The sequence below is a fragment of the Brachycentrus maculatus genome, unplaced genomic scaffold (genome assembly GCF_059751285.1).
Source record: "Brachycentrus maculatus isolate JH-2025_06_01 unplaced genomic scaffold, ASM5975128v1 h1tg000089l, whole genome shotgun sequence".
Taxonomy (NCBI): Eukaryota; Metazoa; Arthropoda; class Insecta; order Trichoptera; family Brachycentridae; genus Brachycentrus; species Brachycentrus maculatus.
In genome coordinates, this window is record NW_028280843.1 from 2,932,226 (window position 1) to 2,957,902 (window position 25,677).

Below are 25,677 nucleotides of genomic sequence, written 5' to 3' on the forward strand. Positions count from 1 at the left end.
ATTTCTAGTAAAGATATTTAAAATTTTGAAAGTAAAACAAAGTTTCTTCTTCTAACATTAGTCAGTAATCCAAAAAGGTAAATACATTTATCAAAAAACAGCTGTCAAACTGATGTTTCTTGAATGAACGAAATCATCAAAAAAAGTGGGGAATTCATCGCAACTTCCAATTCCTACTTATTTTGGGGGAAAATCCTGTTAAACAAACGAATAGAGGCTTGTTTGGGCTTTTTGATACATGATGTAATTCACTAGAGAGAATAATGGGTTTGAATCGATAAGGGTATGAAACACGGGGTGAGAATCCGCCTACTCCTCTTTTGTAAGTGGACTTTATGTTAAACTGTCCAACGTTTAACAGGTTAATAGAATACATGAATTATTATTCGTGTATGAATATGACACGTGGTGCCACCTGGAATTACTGCGTATGAAAATATAATTAAAACGTAATTATGTACTTTTTTAATTGTGTATTGGATTGGGTACAATAGTAATCAAGAGGCAAATAAAAGGAAAATGTAATTGCGACGCACTTTGTCGGGAAACAGATGTACGAGTTAGGGTAGAACAGTTGATGAATGGGAGGGAGCGCCGAGTAATTTAATTACTGTAATTTTACGTGAGGTGTGTTTGAAGTATACCTTTCACGTTAAACCATCCAACGCAATAGGAAAACAAATCAAGATTCCTATTAGTAAAAAATAAATGACTGAAAGATTAAAACTACACTAACTAGTAATCGATTAATAATAATAAAGAAAATTAAGACCAGCACAAGAATATCTAATTGTAAGAAAGAACACTTTGTGGTAAAATGTTTCCATTTTTTATTAAAAGTTTTTCTTAGTACTTTACTAAAACAGTGGTATTTACTAAATATATTTTTTTAAATGTACGAAAGGAGATCAATTGAAAGATTCTGTTACTATTGTAAAAATTGTATTGTTTTTAATATCCTTTTTACTTTTATGTCTAAAATGTGTCTAAAATCCGTAAAATCTATTTCTACTCAATAAATAAAAGTCCCGTTTTACCTTGCCGTTTCACGTATATATCAAGATATATCAAAATATTATAGTTATGAGTGAAACAAAAACATACAACTGGTACAGGACGCTATATTTACTATAAATACGAGTGATTCTAAAATAATTTCGTTAAAAGTAACCAACATTAATTATTTATTCACGAAATTATTTTTAAAACCTGAATAGGAACTCAGGGTTTTTCACTAGTAACAGTAATGCGGAGTAATGGAAAACGAAGTTCCATTAGTAAAAGTGCTATGACCACATAAAATTTTGGGGTGGATATGTAGTATACAGGAACTTACAAAACGAATAAATAATATTCGCGGTTTTCATCTACCTTACACATTTGTCTCCAAAAAAGTTGAGTTAATAAATGGTCATAAAATAATAGTATATTTATCGTTTCTTCTGAAACATGTAAAGCGAACATTAGGTACTATGCAAGTAACCGTGAGTACATAGTGTGTAGGGGTAAATGAATACCAGAAAACAGAATTGGAAAAGGTGAACAATAAATTTGTATGTTGATACCGGTCAATATTTGAACACCTGTGTCAAGCTATATTGCTCTTCTATTAGCTAAAATAATTATTATAAAATACAATACAAGTAATAACGATGTTTTTATTTCATTAAAAAAATCACTAATAGAAAAACAAAGAATTGGTTGATAGTTTTCACGATATTATTAATTAATTAGTAATTAAATTACTTATTACGATAAAAATGTTAAGTTACGAAAAAAACGTACACGGAAAATGGCCTTTGAATTAGGAGTATTAAGAGCAAGACTGGCCGCCTTAACCTTCATGCAATTAACGATCAAGATCACACTGTGTTAAAAAGATGCAGTACTCTATGCAACATCGGTTGTGGATAGGATTAAAAGTATGTATTACATTTTGTACGAATAACATCTCTTGGAAAATGAGGAAATATTTTGAGAAAAGGGGTTTTACATAATTATTCTAGAAAATAATACTATTTTGAAAATTATATTATTTTAAATGCTATTTTGTAACCCAGTATTTAAATACTTAATTAATAACGCAGATAAAATAAGACAAATATTAAAATTGATTTACTTAATGCGATTTCGATGTGATTTTACATATAAAATAATTCAAGAGTAATTAAATTGACCGTAGACCGTGGAATTTTCATGGATTTTTTTAAAAACATTAAAAAAAAACTATGGACAATGTAAAGTTTTATAATAGAAACACATACGTGGTATACATAGACAAACGAAGAGTAGAGAAGATGGGTTACGTACCGTTATGAATAAGAAAATAGACTCCTTCCACAATGATACAAAGGCTTGAAGGTCACCAAGTGGGCGGGGTTACCTTGATAATGACCTTGGCAATATTATAATAAAACAAACATACGTACATTATTGTTTCAACAAGCATATCAAACAGAACGCGTCAGCAACTCAAACACCCGACATTTTGTACTGCAGAATGATAATGTTAAAAAACAAATAGTAAAGTGGCTCACACCCACCATAACAGGTTGGAACAGATTACTTTGTATACCTGACAACGGAAATAGACTGCTATCAGAAGCACAGGCGATACTTATCTCGCTTTATGCATTTACTTATCCTATATCGGAGGTTTACTACTGACAACGGCATAGGAGAAACCGAATTATGTATTTTTTTATTTATTTTTTTATTGGAAGGAAGAACAACAGTTACAATATATGATAAATCAGAATACAAAAAATAAAATCATGAGTACCAATTACAGTTCTTCACAACTATGCATAAGAAAAGTCTATATATAAGAAGAGACATGAGACAAGGATGGGATAAAGAGAAAAGGAGATGACAGTGATAGGAAAAGAAGAAAAGGAATGGACAGGGAATATAATTACTTTTTTAGGTTTATAAGATTTCGAACAATTTAGCTTTAAAGTTTGAAAGAAATGTATGTACTGAAGATCGTTACAAGTTGGTTCAAAACTATAACCGAAAATTAGACAAATCGTCAAATCAGTTATCAAGGATTAAGATTGCTGGGTAAAGGCCCAATATACGATAAATCGCAACTTATTTTTTTTTAAACCCAGGAGTCACTTGACGTAATTGAATTTTTGCTTAAAATACCGTTTTTACGTTGGAAAAATAAGGTTTTCTTCGAAATAAATATATGGTTTGGGTTTGGAAAGAAAAAGAGTTATTCAATGATAAAAAGTCGAATTCTAATATTTTTTATCGTGCGCAGATACGATGGCTCCTAGCGCTGCCGTTCGCGTTCTGAATTTGAACGTTTGAGATGGTTTGAGATCTCAGCCTTAAGTTGTAATTCAACCAAGGTCGACATCTAATACTGAGGGTTATAAGAAACACTATTTACTAAATTATCCCAAGAGAAAATTTGAAATAAGGAAACACAGGTCTTTGTTTACAGAAGATATAACAAAGCATTAGACAAAGATATTTATGTATAACCTAATTACTGTACAAAAGGTCTATCAAATAAGGAGAATTCTTTTGAGGTCTAATAAGATTATGATTTGATGTGTTACCTTAAAGAAAATTGTGAACGTTTATTTTGTTAAATTTATGCAAATAAATTAGCTGAAAATATAAAATAAAAATAAAAAGGAAATTCATTATAATATATACAAAGATATCTACAATTTCATATCAGAAATAATGTAGCCATAAGGTATAGTGATAAATACATTACGCTTCAAGGTAAGTTTGAAGGCTTTTTATATTAGAATCGGCAACGTAGAGATTACTTCAATTGATATATAAAGACGTTCGTTTGGACGAACTCAGAGAATTTCGATAGTTATTCGAGCGGAAATTTGAGCTGTACTATGACATAGAATTAGAGAAATAATATAAAAGGTCAAGAGAAAATCACTGCGAAATAAACGGTAAAAATCGTGGAGAGCGAATATATTTTTTAAATATTTTGATCTAGTAAAATCATACTACAAATGTGATAGATAATTTAGTATGATAAATTATTTTATTTCACCATCGAAATTAATAAATAGTTTGAAGTGTATGAAAAATGATAATATTTACATTCTTCCCGAGTTTTAAGCAGTTACGTAGCGCTGTGAATGCTGAAGAATCACAAAAATGGTGACCGCCTCTTCTAGCACGACTCTATACAAGACTGCCGAGTAGCCGAGTAGCCGAGTGAAATACGGGTCAACCGTTCTTTGCCATATCACCGTGTAAATTGAAAAAGAAAACACTACGAGCATACAGGATTTAGAAATGTCAAAATCGCTGTTGGAACTGAAGACGAGAAAAGCTCACATCAAATAAAATAATTAATATAAAAGACACGTATTATAGTAGAGCGTAGGTTTTGTAAAATAATATTTTTTTAACACTGTTTTTTTAGTATAATTTACTCTACATTATTTGATCTACGTCATACGTGACAAATGTCTATTTTTAGGCGAATAAGACGAACATAAAGCGAAATCTGTGTCGTGACGAAAACACTGTCAACAGAAAATTAAAACACCCACGGAAAAGTTGAAATAGATGTATTATTTTTTATGAATGATACGTCATTTACGTACAATAGAAGGAAAAAAAACGGGATCATTGAATTGAACTATGTCCGACCATTGTTTTAGCGAACTTGACAAGATTCATAATTTATTTTGTTCCGTTTCTGTACAAAAATGCGAAGAAAATATGCTTATATTGGCGAATACTCTGAAGAAAAGATTACCAAACTAATCGAATAATAACTGCCATGCCATGCAGATTATTATTCGGATATCATAGAAATATTATCCCTGTTTGTATTTGTACCATCGAATAAATTTGCAATTAATGCGATACTTCCGTGCAACAAAGAAAAGGCTGACTGCAATGTGCATGTCATTACGTCGAGGATGGTGCTGGGTCCAATGAAGTCGTACTAAGGTATAGGAAATTACGCCGTAGCAAACAGATGCAAAATAAACAAACGAGTACAAAACATGTGACTACGTCAAAGCATAGAATGGCATTGTTTCCAAGATGGAATATGCTGAGATGACAACGTAAAACAGCATAATACAATAGTTGCAGTTATAAGTACATAATTCTTGTACTTTCAATGAAAAGTGAAACGCACGGTAAACGTCACGTTAGTTCGAATACTAGTTAGCCCAAAACGTTAGACATAAATGTGATACATATAAACTTGATGTTCTTGTTTATAAGATTTTTTTATTTTTAACACCTATACATTTCAGCATTTACTCTAGTACAGCGTGGTATATCGTTGACATAAAGTAAACGTAATTTTAAAGACATTATGACTAGCAAATAAATATAAATTTATAATCAAAAACATTGTGATTGGAATGTATCAATAGTTCAGGTTAGCCGCAGGCGATTAGGCTAAACCTCATCGTTGGCATGATTTTTCGCATATTATATTAAAATCTGTATTTTTAGAATATAGAACCGACTTTTTTAAATAATGATTTGAAACACCCTTTTCATATTAGTAGTTGGTCTGGGGTCGCAGACAGCTGAGAGTCGGTCGACACTGGGGCCTCTGCGCCAATTTTGGCAGATTTTTCTGAATGACAAATATGTCCTATATACGGTGATACTTAATGGGTCTCCTTAATGGGGCCATATTTTTGATAACATTGAAAAAAAATGTCGGTTTTTTCAGTATTTAGGAAATTTCCAAGTATTTCGAAATGTATCGCTTATAAAATGTTTTGAATAAAGCCTCAATTTTACTGTCAATCATTCAAACTTTGACAATTAAACAGCCTTAATGTTGCGGTTAGTCGAAAATCGTTACCGAAGTTCAGGATGTTACACTTACAAACAATAATTTTGATTATAATTATATAGTAAAAAAATTGGATATTTGTGTTTATAATTTAACAATAATTTACATTGGTAAATAATAGACCTAGAATTCCCTATTAAAAACGTAACTTAGACATATCGAAGTACCATAGTATAAGCAATGTAATAACCATAGTAAATGAATGAATAGTGCGCCTACCCAATCGATGAACGTAAAATTTAAAGAAATGTCATGAAATGGAAAGGGGTTAAATAAAAATACATGTTGGAAAACAATTTGCAGAACACAAATTTTTGTTTTGAAATTTAAAAACAATGTATATACTTAATATAAAAAATACATTCGTAAAAACATAATCTAAACAATATTTTTAGGGTAGAGACTAATTTTCTCTTAGTAGCGAGGTAACGAACCACTTAATAAATTGCATGTATGATATACTATTTGATTAAAAGTAGAAACTTGGGTTATTTTATTTTAAATTGTGTATCCAGTCAATCACAATATTTGATAAGAATGATCCAAAAACAGCATGGTTAGATATTTATCTAAAAAATTGAAGTCATATTTATAAAATATGAAGAAGAAAAAAGGTAAGTATGTAATATCTAGAGGTGATGACTTTTTTTTTTGAAAAATGATTAAAAAATATATAATAATAGAAACTTTCATTCCCGTATAATATAATAAAAAAACTTCAATTCACATCTCAAGCAATAATTCTCTGCAAATAACACAAGTAAGTTTACATATTGAAAACACGCAAACAAGTTTAACTAACACCGTGGCATAATAAGGTGCATTTATGAGGCAAAGCAGATCGCTTTCTTCTTCTAAGTGGGTCAAGACTCATGATCCAAGAAGGAGTGGACTGGTTGCATTTTAGCGTACTGCACAATTTACTGCACCGCGCAACGTACACAACACATACTGGCTCAAATAATATTTACATTTTTTATAAAAAAAGGAGTATTAGCATTTTTAGTTTTATATTATGTATTCATTGATTTGGCATTAACTTTCTGAAATGACATGTTGATTTTTCAAAATTAAACACTTGTATAGACCACCCATTGAGTTTAAATTCACACGACGAGTTTTTAAAACTACAAATGTTTTCATCGACAGGTGATCACAAAAACATTCAAGCAAAAATCATTAAGGTTATTGGTATAGGTGGGTGGTAGGGAAAAAACTAGAGGAAGGTGGGTTAATTATTTTCTATGTTTCCATAACACTAAGTCCCACCCAATAAGCCCCCTTGTCCCACCCACCTCTACCAATATCTGAATGATTTTTTTACTCGTAAGTTTTTGTGATCACCTGTCGATGAAAACATCTGTAGTTTGAGAAATAAAACTCAATTAGTGGTCTAATACAAGTGTTAAATTTGTAATAATTCTCAATTAAAGTAACCATATCGTAGGAGAAAGTGACCAAGTGCATTTTTTTTACAAAAACGTGATCATTCGCTATTTGATATCTTACTAGCTCAATATTCCCCTGTAAAAAATCCCATAATATTTTAAACTTGGAAATATAATGTATTGACTTGTTAAAAATGACATGTGTGCATTGATGTTAATTTTCTTGCCAACAAAAGAGACTTAAATGGCCCTCCTGAACATTTTACGGTTGTTAGTTGGTCACTTCCTCCTGTACGACAACTATATACATATACCATATACAAGTATATTTTATCATGCGAATTAAAAAGATAACAACTAAAATACAATTTTCCAAAAAAAAAATTCACACAGCAAAACTTTCAATACACATCATGAAACATAGTCAGAGAGGATACATAATTAAGCATGTATGGACGATTCACGGTCGGATTTTTTGATTTGAAAGAAATCAGTCCTGCTACGAATAAAATAATCGTTGACAAACGGTGCATGGTCGGTGCACTTTGAGGGTGCACTGTAGGGGTGGGTAGCGGCTAGTACAGCGGCGCCATGGCACTTACTCGCCCAAAATTCGATAGACTATTTTCTCGGCGGTTGTCATGGTAACCACTTACACTTATACAGATGAGACGAAATTGTCAAATCTTTTGGCAATTTTGCAGGAAGTGTGTAACGGAGATAAGAAAAATCTGGAGACAGTTTGTGGACTCCACATGCTCCACATAGGAAGCGCATATGGGTGTAACTGACTTAATAAATAATATCATGAACGTGTGCTTTAAAGCGATTCAATTAATTTTTAACTTTAAAAAACATTTACCATGCTAAATTCTACTTATCCTTACAAAAATATCAAAAGGTTGTCTTGTAAGAAATGCGAGGAAGTTGGTATTTTGTTGTATCCTGGAAATTTCATTGTGGCAAACTTCCGATTTCGGGATTCCATTATCTAGCTGCTGGTCGGGCCAAAAAGTCGACAGTTTATAATTATAAAATAAAAATACGTCAAACGATATTTTCAAAGATTCGTCTTTGCGGAATATTGTGGATATTTTGTCGATAGGCGTACGAAGTGGTCGTTCGTGCGGACTGTTTGCACTATGATGTAAACTGCAACCGTCAAATTTGCCCTCCATTCAATTATTGATGTAATCGATAAATGATTGATTAAGGTCGTCGCATAGTTCTAATACAGGAAAGTGGATGAATACATACAATATCGGCGAACACTGGCGACAGAAAAACTAACGCCGTAAATAATCATTTATAATTGGCAGCAATTGACACACTAAAGGGGCAACCCCGTCATTACTTGTCGGAATATTAAAGTAATATATACTACAAGGTTCAATATGTCAGGTTAAATAAGGTGGCCAGAGAATCTTGGCCACAGAAAGACGGAAGCGAAATATTACACGATTGTGTTTGCGGCTTCAAAATATATTAGAAAACATTTTAGGGGATTTTTCAAAGGCGGGCAACGTTTGGTTAAATATACATTTGTGAATATTAATTCTATATTATTTCGTATTATATTAAATATTAGGGTATTGGTATTTATTTATAATATTTTTAAATTTATTTTCTTGAAGGCATAAAAGAAAGGTCGATATTACGTTCTTACATTGATATAACGATCCGTGTATGACACTTTGTCACATACCAACATTTAATTGTCAGTAACTATCATAGCAACATTAAAGTGTGGTTTTTTTTAAATATTTTTTTTATATTTGAGTTTTACTATATGAAAGAAAAAACATACAAATACTGTTACAGTGTTTGAAAATCGAAACACGTGTCACAATAGATTTATAGAAATAGTATTTACCAAGTAAAACTTGGATTAGTATTACCACAAAGTGACTGCCGAATCTCTAACGAAATTGAAATTTCTGTTTTTATTAACTATTTGCGAAAGTTTCCTGAGACACTATCCAAAACGAATATACTTAACAATATTTTTATATATATACATCTGTATTTTCTTTAAAGAATACCTAAAAATCTGTGACAAAATTATGAACAAAAGAAAATATTGGGAATGATGTAGCAAAAAATGCGTTTTTAGTTTTTTCTTCTTCTATACATCATATCAGTCTCATTGTATCTTGATGCCGATGGAAAAGCATTCCATTTCGTTAGGCCCGTTACATTAAAGGCAAGCTCGCCAATTTAGTATTCTGGTTGCGAGCTGGTAAATCACTTGACCCTTCATGCCAGATGCTGTGGTTGATCGAAGCAAGCAACAACAGCTAATTATTTTAAAATACACAACCTTTTACAATATTTGTATTATGGAGCCAAATTATGCATTGATTTATACATAAGCAGACAGAGTAAAGTTATATTCTACCCTTTCGGGAAAACGTAACCAGTGGGGTTAGTTACGTAGCAGAGTGATGTGACTGAATTTAGGATTATTTTATTATTAGAGTAGACAGGTGGGCGTCACGTTGATAACCGGGTGCTTCGAAAATGGGATTCCTGAAACACCCGGAATACCAAACTACCTACTGCTATTACAACAACCATCACGCCGTTTCCCTGCAGGGGTAGACTTAGAGGATGGAACGCCACACTCTTCTGTCCTGCAATACACACTTAGCTTCCATTACATCCACACATATAGTCAGACATGCCCTCCGATAGTGCAGACTTTTTACACCACCAGATTTAAGGTTCTGATCGATCTGATTGTGACAAGTCTTTTCGGCTGTCCTCGTTCTGTTTTCCCGCTCAGATACCCCATATATATACTTTCTCAGTCATTCTCTAGTTATCCATTCGCTCCACACGTCCATACCACGTAAATAATTAAACTAAATAGAGGAAATAAAGCCATACAACTGGATATAAGGATTTTACAGTCTCCCAAAGGGCAATGTCGTCCACGTAAAAAAAATCAACTCCTGATCTCAGAATTATAATTTTGTCGCCAAAATAGTTATCAAATGAATTAAACACGTTATTCGCAAGTTGCTAAGTGCTCGTAAGTCAAACAGAATCTTTCAATAGGTTAATTCAATGTTATCGTTATCACAAACGCATGACGAAATAATTCCGATAAAAAGAAAATATTGTATATCGGCTGACGCAAATTACGAATTCGGTTTGTAGGATTATCGGAATCACATTTTCACATTTAAGCTAAGATACGAAGAAATTCGATAGTAATTTTTAAAAGCGTAATAAGTTGTTTTGTGGAGTTCGGCCAAGTTATTTCAACAAGAATAGAACAACGCACATTTTCATAATTCAACACTTTTGTTGCCTCGATTTCTACCGCGAATATGCGCACTTTCTCTGTTTGAACAATCCGTTATGTCAATTTATTTATTGTTTTTTGTTTGTTTTCAAAACATTCCCCGCGTATGCGCATATTATAAACAATATTCGCAAGACAATGCACAATCGGCCATTAGGGATTGCATATCCCGCGTTTCTACATTATACATATAATAAATAAGAGTAAATAAAAGTTTTTAAAAAACCTTTAAAATAAATAAATATTTTCATTCCCCCTTTTTTAATTAAAAAATATATTCGACTAGTCCAAGCATCTTATCAAAAATCAATGCTTAACATTTCAACATAATTTACCATATTTATATACTCAAACAAGATTAATTATAAAGGTAATTAGTATATAATTTTGTGAGTATTTAAAATTGGTTTAATTTTTACAAAATATTTTTTTTTAAACAGTAATTTTTTTTTATGAAAAAACTTATATTCAAAGAAATGGAGATTCACTACTTCCAATAATTGTAATAACTCATATTGATAAAAATAGTCACAAAGTACACATTAAAAATGCTACAACGGTGTGTTGATATAATCCTTATCAATGTGAAAACACTTCAAGCACCTACCTAGAAGACTAAAATTATTTTTGTGACATTCAAATTATAAATTGAAATGGCTATAACCATGAATAATAATCTAGTAAATCAATAATGCATCGATATATAATATAATGAATAATAATAGATATTATATGGAATTACACAAATTAAAATGAGTAAAGGAAATTACTCATCTTATGTTTTCAATATGTTTTAAAATAAATTAAATTATCGCTTCGATCTGCACTATCGCGGGGTAAATCCGTTACACGTATACATGCTTTTCTAAATTAACGATACACATAATAATACACCCTTTCTAACAATTGAGAATATTATCTAAACAAATATATTGCTTTCCATGAATTAATAAGAATGATACTTGTAAGAAAAATATTAGAAAATGGTTCATCGTAAAAAAAATGGATGCAGCGGGAAATCCTTCGCCCCTTTTTCCGATCTCAAACACACGAGCTCTGTCTGTCGGACAGAGCGCACCTGTTGATTACGCAGGGAGACTAAATATAGACCCACACATCGCAGGGTCCGCGTGTGAAAAATATCAGACCCCGTGTAGAAAGGGACTGATAGACTTATTAAGAAAAACACGGGCAAAACTGAATACCATCAACACTTTAACGAGGTCCATGATATGTATATAAACATACAGGTAAATGTATTGAAAATAAAGTGTGTCACTTATGTATTGAGTGATGCGTAATGTAAAAATAAAGTGAATCAATATGACGATTTAGAATAATGTATATTGTAACTGCTAACCGCGACGCAAATAAAACAAATGTATTGTTCGAGTGATTATATTATATTTGTCTATGTAGGCAGATTTTACGGTTATGTGACGTACTTGTTCTAGTATTACAATGTAAATTTTAAAAAAATGGAAATTTAATGGTTGATAATTTTGTTGAGAATAAACTTATTCGTGATTGAATTTACTGAATGCGGTATCTAACCGCAAAACGTGAATCGTCGCCTGGTAACACTTTGTCGGTTGCGATAAAGAATAAATATTCAAAGAATGAGAAAAAAACAACAGACTAGAAACGAATTTGAACGGTAAACATATTCAAGGGCATTCAATGGCAGTTGATAAACACAATAATTGAAGAGCATTATAACGATATAAAAATATGAAAAAAAATACACGATTAATTCATTTGAATAGAAAAAAAGTTACCATCAGATCCGCGGAAAAGTTGTGTAGAATAGTCTCCGAACGTCACTAGTCACTATCACATTTCTAGAAACAGCTGCGCCGAAATCAGCTCGTGGCACTTTGCTCGGAAAATGGATGATCTCGGGGGTACGAGACAATATCCATTCACATATCACCGCGACTGCACAGAGGGGACACGCTCCGCAAGGTGGCTGGCTGGCCTTTCTGAAGTATAGACAGCGGGCGAGTGGTTCACATTGCAGCAGGGCCGGTCCTCTCTCGCCGGCGGTCGGGGCAGAACTGAGGGAACTGAGGCGCGAGCCGAGGAGAGGGGGAGGGATAATTTCCTTCCTAAATGTGGAGGGAGACGAGACTATCCGCGAATCTAGCAGAAGGCTCTGTCGGGCGCGGGGTAAGGGAGAGGCGGGCGGGTGGTGCGCCCATGGCGCGGGAAACTTCTGCTCAATCCAAAACACGATAGGATAGGTTATTTTATTTATATTAAATTATTTCATAACATTAAAAAAAAAGAAAACCTCGAAACTATTTTCCATAACTAGAGTTTGGTTCGATTTCGTTTGAGCCGAGTATTAAAAGAGTTCAGGATAGGTTATTTTATTTTTATTAATGTATTTTTTCCTTTATTAACGTCCGTAGCCAATTTGTACATTATATATCACATGCTGTATACTTTATGATAAAAAAAATAATGATTAAAAACTAATTTACTTTTAATTATTTTGAAATAAATAAAACTAAATAAAATAATAAAACGTAGCATTTTCGATTCATTACGTATTGTTGTAATGTCAGTAGCACCTACATATTTCCTATGCATAACAGAATGAATAGGTTGAAACAATCTAGATAAACCAATTTTTATAACATTTAAAAAAGAAAACGTCGAAACTATTTTCCGTGATTAGAATGTGGTTCGATTTAGATTCAGCCGAGCATAAGAAGAGTTCATGGTAAAATTATCATACAATGAATACTTTGTGTAATTGAAAGGTCAACTTAATTATAAATTCGCAGTTGCCAAGACGCTCACATTTCTAGGCCAATTTTAAAGTGAAATTATACATCTGGGTTTTGTTTCATGAAATTTAAAAAATCCGTGTTAGGATTAATATATTTGTTTCTAAACTATGAAAAGTGTTATTAGTTTGAAATTTATTTCCCATAACTTAATTTAATTTTTTAAATTATATATGAAAATAATACTTTGGAACGAAAATATCTATCTATTGAAAATATATCCGATCCGTATCAATATGTTATATTGAATACTAGCTGTACCCGGTCACGCGTTGCTGTGGCTCAATCTGAATAAACAGAAAAGAAAGAAAATAGAATGAACATATTTCAAATATGTTCAATTTCACGTTGCTTGTGAAGCTATAAAAATATTACTAATTTATGCAACAACTATGCAATCAAAAACATTAAAAGTAACAGCAGCTGTCAAGAAGCACGCCGTCCGATATAAGCAATGTTTAGTATTACGTGCGTTCCTGTTACGTTCAACAGATGGCGTAACATTACGCTAAAAAAGGTTTTAAAAAATTTAAAGCAATCGGTGAATAAGTTTTATTGAGGATTTTGAATAATCGATCATGTACATTTTTACTAACTTGGATAATGGAGTCTGATGATTCATCATCTAGGTCGGAAATGCCCACTCATTACTCATTACGAGAATAAACAAATAATAAGCGCTTATTATCATAAAAATAAATTTATCGAAAATCAATTACAAGCCTTTATTACGTTGTCCTTTTATCACTGATTATAGCATGATTTAAAAATAAATCTTTGAAAATATTCCAGGGATATTATGGTCGTTGAGTTGTCAACAAGTCGATACGGCCCGCGTCAGTAGGAATTAATTTAAAACTTTTTAATAACACAGAACACGTCATTGACAAACGATTGCGGATCTTGTAGCTCGTATAGTCGCATCGTTACATGTCGCATGGCCGAGCGAGTGATGGTTAACCCTTTGTACTCTGTTGTCGCCGTCACTGCGACATGGGAATCATTCCGGTGACGCCGCAGCGGTGACATAAACAACAGGTATACATTCATCAAGAAAATCGCTGAAATGGTGGCGTTAACTCTTTTTTTGGGGGAAGGAGATATGTTCCACTAACTTATACATTGTACATAAGTTTATATATATATAAAAAAAAACAAGGAAAAAACATTACAATTTGAGAAGATCGAGGACGAGTACATAAATCTTTGAAGTGGACCACCTTCTTCCACTCCACGTTGTATCAGGCCCATGGAAGCGGCGTGATGGTAGGTTAGTTACTTAGTTCAGAATATGCAATTTTTTTTTATTAACAATCTTATATTTTAATGTCACAAAAAACGCGCTTAGAGTGTCAGAAATGAAGACTCTGAGAAGCATAACAGGCAAGAGTCTTCGAGATAGATTGAGAAATGCCAAGATTAGGGAAATATGCGAGATCGAAGATGTCGTTAGGTGGGGAAGGCAACGAAGAAGACAATGGTATGCGCATGTGAGGAGAATGAAACCATCCAGACTCCCCCACATCGCACTGTACGGCCAACCCCATAGTAGACGACTCCCGGGCAAACCACCAAAGAGATGGGCCGATAGCTGGGAATCGACGTCGCAGGAGGCTAATCCCTCTTAAAAACAGGCCGCAAGGCCTATAATAATAATAAGAAGAAGAAGATATTTTAATGAATACATATTTATTAAGATAACTAAACTTTTAATTATAAATAAAACTTTTTTTTACAATTAAACACTTGTATAACCACTTGATGAGTTTTATTTCATTACACACGACTAGTTTCGAAAACTAACAGATGTTTTAGAAACAAGTAGTGTGTTATTAAATGAAACTCATTTAGTGGTTATACAAGTGTTTACTATTAAAAAATGTAATTCCTCAAAGTTGATGCCGAATTAATAAATAATAAAATAAAACATTTGTTCTTACCACTCGAGTATTAGTGGTATAAAACAAGTGATCAATTTATAATTTAATCATGTTTTACCACAGTGTATGCCGAAACAATTAATAACGTAGGTACTGCAACTTTTTATTTACTGCTTTACCAAAAAATATTTTCTAACCCTTACCCGCACACAATGGTGCATAGGGCACTGCATCGTATTGACGCAGTGTTATCTTAATCATTAACACATGAAGGAAAGGTGATCAGCCTACCTCTTCAGGGTACCAGTACATTGAGTAAATATTAGAGTAAAAAAATCACTTATATTTATTTGACCCTCCTGGGAATCGCACCTGGGACCTCCAGTACGGTAGCCGTGCGTGCTGACCATTACACTACGGAGGCGTACAAGAAAATATCTTTTCCTAATTTTCACATTTTTACATAAGACCAATTGGTTAGCTGGTATTTCGTGTAAAAATTCCAAAGGGTTTTAAAAGTACATAGCACATGATTGACAGAGAACTTGCGATTCAGGCATGCACCCCGTAGCGTGTGCAGCGAAACAAGTCGCTGTTTCTATAGCCAATAATGTGCAAGAGCAAAACGAGGAATTTAGGTACGTACTGCACGTCCTCCAAGCTAATTGATGTATAAAACTTTGAGGAAAAGCACTGACCAAAATCGGTTGAAGAAAATCGTTCCTCATCCATTTTTTTATTAAACTTTATAAAATTAAACAACTTTGTTTTAACCACTTTTTTATTATCAGTACACAAATCAAATCCTAAATTTTGAAAAAAAAATCCAATTTTTTTTACGGAGTGTGTGGAAGTTTTTGGTAAGGGAATGTAATTAATTATGAGTATTTCAATGATTTTAATCTTTTAGAATTTAATACACCCTGATGAAGACAAGGCTCTTGTCGAAACCGGTAGGTTAAAGTGTACTAATAATAAAAAAGCGGTTAAAACAAAGTTGTTTAATATTATAAAGTTTATAAAATGTGCCACAAAGTATCTGCGAAAAACATTCAAGAAAACATTTTTTTATTGTTAAATTAATGTAGAACATTTTGAGTATGTCCAAATGCTTGTTCACAAATCTGAATTATTTCCGATAAGAAGTTATTTTTCACATTATTCTTTGACATCTCAACATGAGGAAGAAGAGATCCTCACCATGGATGGCTATTGAGAAATTGCGCCAATTCGTTAACCCATTGGTCAATATCCTATTATATAGTTGACATACGAGTATGTTAGATACTACACGTGTTTCACCCGGTGTTCTTTAATTTCAAACATGAGAGATGGTCGGTTTTACGATTACAGCTCAGGATAACAAATCAAATATGTAAATGAAGAATCAAGGATGCGGTAGAATTTTTTGGTACTCGTTGTGTCTGAAATTACGATTCCACACACACTCGATACAATCGCAACAAAACAACCAGAAAGTAGTAATTATTGAAGACGTTGTATTGTTTCTAAACTATCGTAGCTGCCATTTTATATAGTTTGTATAAAATAATTAATTTACTCACTAAGTATCATATCTGTATCTTTCAGCGTCTAACTAGTATTGATAATTTTTTAAACTATTGTTTTCAGAAATAATAACTAATTAAATCAAAAGTTTAAAAAAATTAAAGTAACTATAAATATAAGCGATTTTCACTATCATGTCTAATTAATATCACCCTGGACTGGTGCAAGAAGCCCAGGAACGATCACCGTGCCATCATGCTATTAACTATCAAGATTACACTGTGTCGATACGACGCAATACCCAGTGCAACTCTGGGTTCGGATATGGGCTGGAAGAAAAATAATGAAGTAAAAATTAACTAATGATTTAAAAACCATTGAGCCTAATATGTTTTCGAAGATCACTCCCAAGCGTTTAAAAATTGGTTGTAATAACAGTAAGCACAAAATACTTTCTACTGTAAACTTTGTGAAAACACAGATACGACAATATGTCAAGAAAGTGATGATATTTTTCGGTGGAAAAAATAAATAATGCCACTTTTTTCTTCTTCAGGTTTTATGGATAAACTTTAATTAGTAAAATTGCGTAAGTATCCTGGATCAACCGTTGAATAAACGTAAACAATATACTGTAGTCATTTTAATTGGACGACCACGCCTTCTCCTGAATCATGGGTCAAGTTCGGGTTATCTGAGTGTACGGGCATGTAAGTGTATGAAGAAGACGTTAAGCGCGCGTTACAGCGTTCCGACTTGGTCCCACGGAATGACAAGAGACTGGGCAGCCAAATATAAACGTGATGGAACTTATAAAAAATATCACCAGACAAAATAAAATAGTCTCACGATCGCGAGTCGCGACATCGTGAGTCAATTTGGACAAATTCAAAATCTCACATTGTTGGTTAAGCTTGCGCAAACATGTCACAACGATATCAGTTTTATGTGACTGTTCAGATTTGATAAAAATAGAAAGTGCGAGAGATATGATAATTGTGAGAATAAATTCGAATGGACAATTCTACGTTGTAAATTTTACTGGCTAAATTTCGAATGGCAAGTCGTTTCGTTTACAAAAAATTGTCAATGTAATACATATCGCTCACTCCTTTCAAGAACGTAATAAATAAAAAAACTTGATTTTTAGGAGAACGTTTTTAAAGTTTAAAAATACAATACAATGTATTAAAAATAAATATCAAGCCACTTATTGAACTTTTTACTGTGCAATAGATCTTTTTAGGTAAAACCTGAAGGTTTTTTCTCCATTTGAAAAATATTTAGTATTTTCAAAAAAAAATATTAAACAATACCTTTCCTTCAAAATGCAAAAACAACATTTTCTGCCCTGTAGCAGGTAAATATTTTGTTAAAAATATGCCGCTTTTGCTGGGATAAAGTACATTTTCTGGGCATTCCGAAAACATGCACAGCTGAAAATTGACGATATTTGATTTATAACGTCCTTGAAAGGAGTGAGCGATATGTAGTTTTCAGTATTTAATATCTGGCCTGGTTATATTTATTGGACTGGCTATTAGACGCAATTTTCATTAGGATATAAGATTCTAAATTTTTGGTAGTCCTAATTTGTGTAATTATTTTTTATTTGGCATAAACTTTTATTTTCAATTGGTCTGGGTGTTTGTGATGTGTTTTTCAAATTTACCTTCCTTATCCTTACTATCCTACCTGCAGACAAGCATCTAAAATAGACGCTTTGCGGGTTATTCCTTTAAAAAAAAAGATAGCTGGTCCTCCATCTTCCAGGAGCGGAACGGAGAACAACAGGATATAGTCCTTAATAAAGAAGAAGATAATAGCGGTCTTATACGAGTGTTTTATTTTTATTTATAATATTTAAGTAAGTATAAATATTGTACAAAACAGGACAACCGTTACAACTTTCGCACTCAGTCAAGTCAGTAGACAGGTGATAAATCCCACCTTAACGCTCAAACAACATAGCTTCTATAAAGCAAACTAGGACTCGCAGCAAACTGTGCGAATAAACGGTGTTTGGTAGGTGTAATGTATCGGGGACAAGAGCAAATTACGGGATTATGAAGATAGCTCGGGTGTGACACTTTACAAGATTTTTGGCTATCCTAGCTCTACGGCCTTCTATTCTAGGAATGTGTCCTTTCTCATCCGATCCTGTGCCAGTCACCCATCCTTTGTTGCTCTCACGGACGGACGTCCTTGTCACACGTAAACCTCACAGTGGGCTACCGTGTGTCGGCACACTTAATGTGCTAAGTGGATCAATGTAGGGTTATGTGGGACACTCGTATGTCATATTTTACACATTTACTCAAAAGCATTAATTCCAAAAAATGGATATTAGAAAAACGACAAAAGTATTTATTGCGGTAATATAGTAATTATATCGTATGTCGATGGACCAATTTAAGGCTGAGACGCACCAAAAATATCGACATTTCATTAAGATATTCGAAAAGACAGAATTCATTCCACCGGAGACCACCGGAGAGGTCACATGTCTGTTCACACCCGATATTTTTTTCAAAGAATGCATATTGGATATTTTTTGTTTTTAAGAATATATAAAGAAAAAAAATATTTATGTTTTTTTAACTCCACACTTTTAATAACTCTTTTTTTTCAAAAACTTCTTTTATCAATGCAAAAACGGTGTTTAAAGAAAAAAATACGTAAAATTTTACCTGGATTTAGATAAAAATTAAGTTGCGACTAAACAAATACTGGGCCTTAAAGACAATCCGTCGAATAAAAAAGTTTCAGTGAAAATTTTTTAAATTACTATTTTAAAGCCTGAAGGCTGTGAGGAGATGAGAAATTTAGGTATGTGAATAAAACGAACAGAATCCTATGAAGATTAAAAAAACTAATTACATATTTTTCTTTACTTATTTGTTCACAAGTCTGAAAAAGATTCAACGTTAAAATAGCCACCATACAGTATAAATACAGCATAAAAAATCGAAGTAAAAAGCAATTTAAAAAAATCAGTCGAATCAAACCCAAACTCACATCGGTGTACAATCGAGTAATAAAAGAGTAAAACGAAACACCGCTATTCCTCTTAGCCTTTAGGACTTAAGTGGAAAATAATTAGAATTCCAGATCCTTTTAAGCAGCTCGAAGTACAAAGGTTTAGTAGGAAGACCATCATTAATCACGACTTGATGAGAATATGTTAGCGCTGAAAGCGTGAGTCACCAAACTTTCAGGAAAATCAATGAATTTCATCACGTTTCAGCGAAATTACGAAATACTTTGTGATATTCATCAACATTACATCATTAATGGTTCGGCTTACATCACCACAAGGTATTGTTACCAAAACGGATTCTTCGATCGAATTCGATCTAAAACACAAAATTACGAAGTTAAAGTATCTATCGTACCTAATAAGTCTTATCGTACATTTATTCAAATATTCTATCAGTAAAAAAAAAATCTGTCACTTTCTGGTGATATTTATAATTTTTTTATGAAATTTTTACTTAAAAAATCAAAACCATTATTTCTTATAATCTATTGTGACACGTGTTTCGATGTGCCCATTCCGCATCATTTACTGTGTTTGAAACTAAAACATTTGTCATAATAGATTTTAAGAAAAAGTGATATTTACCATGTAAAACTTAAATAAAAAATCTAACATTGACAAATAAGTATTACAATTAGCAAATTGAATTCCCATTTTCACGACGATGGCGGTGCCATTTCATGTTTTCGACACGATTTAATAACGCAGTTATTTTTAAATCGGGCACAATTATTTTTGATTGTAATATAAACATTAGGAAATTCAACAATAATGACTTATTTAAAAAAAAAAATTTTCTAACAGTTTATTATTATTTAAGTTACATACTTTTGGTATGTGTGCGATATCGACGATCGATATAAAATGTCAATGAAATAAATTGATTTCGTAGAAGGATTCACGCAACTTGGAAAGCCTTTCTATGAATCTATGAATATTTCTACAAAGTGGGTAGATATACGGTAAACCACGTGAATTTTATGTTCATTTGACATTGCTGGTGCGAGTGACAGTTTGAGAGCCAAGAGCGAGAGTGAGTAGCGAATACTTTCACACATTCTCTTTGGGAAGACCTCTAGCGCAGTGGGCGAAAGTTAATGAATTTCTGAGACGATACTAGATAATCAACATTCTCGGACAACCAAACCATCACGAAGAAATATGAGGGATGGCTGAATCTTCGCAGCCCTGAGAAACAAAAATAATTAATCGGTTATAATTTATAAAAAAAAAACGTGGAACACAGCTAAATATTATCCATTTTCATAAAATCATGCAACATTCGAAATTGTAAAAAAAATATTATTCCAAGATCTGGCCGGTACCAATGAAAATCTTGAAATTATCGTTAACATGGAGCACAGCTAAATATTATCCATTTTCATAAAATCATGCAACATTCGAAATTGTAAAAAAAATATTATTCCAAGATCTGGCCGGTACCAATGAAAATCTTGAAATTATCGTTAACATGGAGCACAGCTAAATATTATCCATTTTCATAAAATTATGCAACACTCGAAATTGTAAAAAAATATTATTCCAAGATCTGGCCGGTACCAATGAAAATCTTGAAATTATCCTTAACATGAGGACAGCTAAATATTTTTAAAAAATCATTTTAATTTTTAGCTGTGTTCCATGATTTTTTTATAAAACGGTTTCACCCAAAAATATATCAAATAGATACCATAATTTGAGTATGGCCCACCGTATGCAAAAGTTAAGGAGTGTTTAGCGAGATTTAAACGGGGAACAGTATTACGTTTTCTATAATATTTATACTATGACGTTTTTAGGACAATAAAGGTTTTTCTGTATTTAAAAAATATGTATACACTACAAGTATCATATTTTGGCTCTGGGAACGGTTTGGTTGAATTTTAGTTCTCATTTAAAAAAAACTATATTTGTAAAATCCTATATTCGTAATGCTCTTGGAAACGTGACCTAAAAATGACGAAAGAGATTTTACTATTCGCAATCAATACGAAATTTGTTGAATGCATAATGCCTTTGCTTATACACGGATGAAATAATCTAATACAGGTCTTTTAAGTTTGAAAATATAGTTTACTAAAACAATAAATGACATATAATCTATCTCATATCACATCGTTCACTGCGTCTCACGTAAAGTGTTAAGTTTGGTTAATACGGTATTATTGGTTTGCAGGTACATTAATATAGATCTTTTATGTTTGAAAAAAAGTTTACTAAAACAATAAACGACCTATAATCTGTCTTAAACATAATCACATCGTTCACTATGGCCCACGTATAGTGTTAAGTTTAGTTAATACTGTATTATTGGTTTGCAGGTATTCAAAGCAATAAAAATATTGAAACATCTGTGATGAATAAAGAATAATACATTACAGAATCACAATGCTTGCTTAGTCCGTGTGGAATCTAGATAAATGACGAGATGACTTTAGATATAACAAAATATTACACTGATTCTAGTTTGGGCAGACGTATCATTCAGACAGATTATGCATATCGATAACATATTATTTTTAAATTAACTAAAATAACTAATTATTAGCAGGTACGTATGTTTTGCAAATATCAAATGTTTGTCCCGTTTTATATTCTCAAGTCAGTATGTCACTGGAATCACTTTAAATCCACCCCAAATACATACATTATTGTATTTTCTGAACTGACACCAGAAGAGCAGAACTGATCACCTGGTATCAGGCGATTAAGGAACAGGATAAAAATAAAATAATAATCGGATGGAGAGAAGACAAATAAATTGAACAGATAAAATATTTCAAAGATATTAAAAAATTAATTAAGAATATATTAAATTTTGACTTCTGGTTTGTATTCTGTAATTAGCCATTGTTTCAAGCATCCGTTTTTCTCGAAACAGTTTAGCTTATGGCAATTAAGGCAATTAAATTGTTCAATATTTATATAGTTCTGCAATTTATTGTTCAAGTCTCTGGGTTCAAACAATGAAGTTACTACGTTTAAACAGAATTTAAGAGATAACTCATAAGTTGAGAAATTAGCGCACTTTCACATTCGCGTCAGTTTCAACCTATAGCGCTTTTTTGGGCATTGTTCCTTACATAAAAGGATAATTGTTTGTGTAATTAAATAGCTCGAGGTACATTTTTGGCAAATAAATTAAATTGAATACATTTTATTATTTTATACGTTGATTAAGGATTTATTTGAAAGCGATAAATAATTACATTCTTCTGCTTTCAGTTGCCAATTTAGAAATAGGGTTTTTTGTTGTTTTATATTTTTCTAACATCAATTATTTAATTAATTTTTTTAAAGTTCTAAATAAGGTTCGTATTTCAACACAGTAGTAGAAAGTATTCGTATCTTATTTATTTTTATTTATAAAATTTTACACAATTTGACACAATTTATTTTTTAATTTATTTATATTTATTTATTTTTAATTATTTATAATTTTATTAAAAAATATATATTATATTATAATATTGAGCCAATCTCAACATCAGACAGAATTGGTGCAATAAATACGGTGTCAAGCCACAATTTTGATTAAGGTACGCAATTTACAAAGAATCATCCTATCTCGCAAGGCACAATTCCCTGACAAGCGCCAAGAATCCAAACGAATGTGAGCAAATTTCAATGATTCGGGTGTATATCTTCGGAGGTAAACAAAAGTTTCCTCATTTCCAAAGAGTAATCTAAATAATCATTTGCATAAAGCATAACACTAATGATGGGTTTAACGGTTAAACACGAATGACAACAGTTGGATGACGTATTGAGCCGCGGTACACATTATACTATATTTCGTCTTGGTGATCATGTTTGATATAGTTCATAAATTGATGTTTGTCTGTTTTCAAAATTACTGGACGAAGCAATACTATGACACACCATTAGAACAATTTACGGTTTCCGTTATATTAATTTATTTTTTACTCGTCAATATACACAATAATACAAAAATTCGTTCTCTCATTCTTCCCCTTCAGGAATGTTCTAGCTGTCACGGTGATTTTTTTTTAGAAGCGTAATTTAAAAGCAATATATTTTAAATATGTAAATTGAAAATAACCTTTCAATATGATTTAAAACACGTGAAAAAAAAACATCATAAAAACGTAATATATAGTAAAATTTAACGACTTTTTTTACCAATTAGTTGCTGAACGATGGTAATTCAGTATTATGAAAATAACAATTTATGGATTGAACTAAAACTACTATATTTATTCAAGAAAATGATTTGTTATAAGTGTTCAAATGTGTTTTTGAAAACTATAAGAAACAGTAATAAAAGAAAAATGTGCTCCGAAAAAACAAAAAAGTTCTAATAAGAAAGATACCAAAATAACTAACCAACTAGGTCAAAGATTTAAATAAGTACTCTCGATTAAAAGGTTAATCCTTTTAAGCAAACTAAGGAAGAATATCCGGGAGGAAACAAATTTCCCAAGAAATAAGATCGGAGAATAATTATTGAAGATCTACGTAGTGAGCTCCAAAAATTTCACGCCTGAATATGTTTTGGGTTGCAAAATTAATAAATATTAAAAACATTAATGCACCTTTGCTGCATTAAATTAACAGTTTTATTTACTCGTAAAAATTTTAAGCTTTGAAAAATTGAAGTTAAAAAAGTCCGAAAAATCTGACTTATGCCTTTGATCATCATTATTGTTTTTAAGCCAAAAATATGCACTAAAAACCAGATCTATATTGCAAGGTAGGTAACTCAGTTTTAGAGAGTCTAACACATATGTCTACAAGTACAGTTCTGTGTGAACGGGCATGTTTTTAGCAAATTCTATACCTGAACTTTCATTGCAAACTTTACTGACAATAATATCATCCTATCCTTCGTTCGTCTAGCTCCTTTCCTTATCCTTTTCTTCTTTCTTCATTGCTTTTATTTTTCTTTATCCCTTTTATAAACATTGTCAAAAAAAAGAAGATATTCGTACTGCATTCATACTGCAGTTCCTTGTTAAAAAAAACGTATTAACTTAAAAATGTACATACATATAGTATGAGCACCATCAGCCCACTTATTTCGAACAACTGTATACAAAATATAGGTAAGGAACCTTGACCAATATCACTAGCCTGTTTATGGTTGGTCAAAAAATATTTTTTCTTGGCAATAAAACTATAAGCCCGTCCATGTAGAATTTTGCTGTGCAAGAAGTCTAATAAATAAATAAAAATGGGTATATTTTATTTAAACATACCTAATTTATGTTTTTTTCTCTAATGAAGTAACACGATGATGGTTTTAATTTGTTTTTTGTACAACATGATTTCATAAACATTCATTTATATTTTTTCCTTATTTTAGGTATGTATGTATGTATGCACATTGTAATTATTGTAATTGGCATGTAAATTTAAAATAAACTAGTTACTCAATCTACTAGTGTCATTTTAACTGCACTAAACAAAGCGTTACAACGCAGGCTTGCAAGGTCGGAATATCAATTGATTTTTCGCAATTAAGGAGCATTTATAAAAAAAACATAAATTTTGAAGATTTTCTTCCTCGGGACATCAATATGCTCGAACATACAAACCTTTTGTTTCATTCTATAAAGAAGATGGAGGAAACCAATGGATGCAAATATTGCGCATTAATTTATTAATAATTGTACACTTAACTTGACCGTGATTTGCGTGAAGCATAGCAATATTGATATCATATTACGGATATGTGACGTTGTGGAAACATGAATCAGGTACAGCGGAGATTTAATATCAATTACAAAGCAACGATATATATAGAATATTCAATTAATAATTTCAAACAATTTATTCTTGTAAATACAAAAAAAACTAGAAGCTCCGTAAATCAGGAACTTTCAAAATTCACAAATAACTTCAAATCAATGACTGACGACCTTCTCCGATTCTAATTCTCGGAATTTGAGAAAAACTTATCCCAGCACTTTT

General features: G+C 31.9%; 1 protein-coding gene and 1 long non-coding RNA gene across 3 annotated transcripts in view; one reads left to right on the top strand and one right to left on the bottom strand.

Annotated features, from left to right (window-relative positions):
- Positions 1–25,677, bottom strand: part of PRL-1 (protein-tyrosine phosphatase 4A family member PRL-1) — an 85,850-nt gene that overhangs the window by 21,826 nt on the left and 38,347 nt on the right. The window contains exon 1 of one of the 2 annotated variants that reach the window (XM_088257979.1): positions 12,298–12,578. The exons of the other annotated variant lie outside the window; for it this stretch is intronic. The gene's annotated coding sequence lies outside the window, so the exon portion shown is untranslated. Of the gene's footprint in view, positions 1–12,297; positions 12,579–25,677 lie in introns of those variants that run through there. 2 annotated transcript variants of the gene reach the window in all.
- On the top strand, positions 11,563–18,340 carry LOC148310742 (uncharacterized). The gene is made up of 2 exons (XR_015837372.1): positions 11,563–11,769; positions 17,260–18,340. It is a non-coding gene; the product is annotated as an uncharacterized LOC148310742 (long non-coding RNA).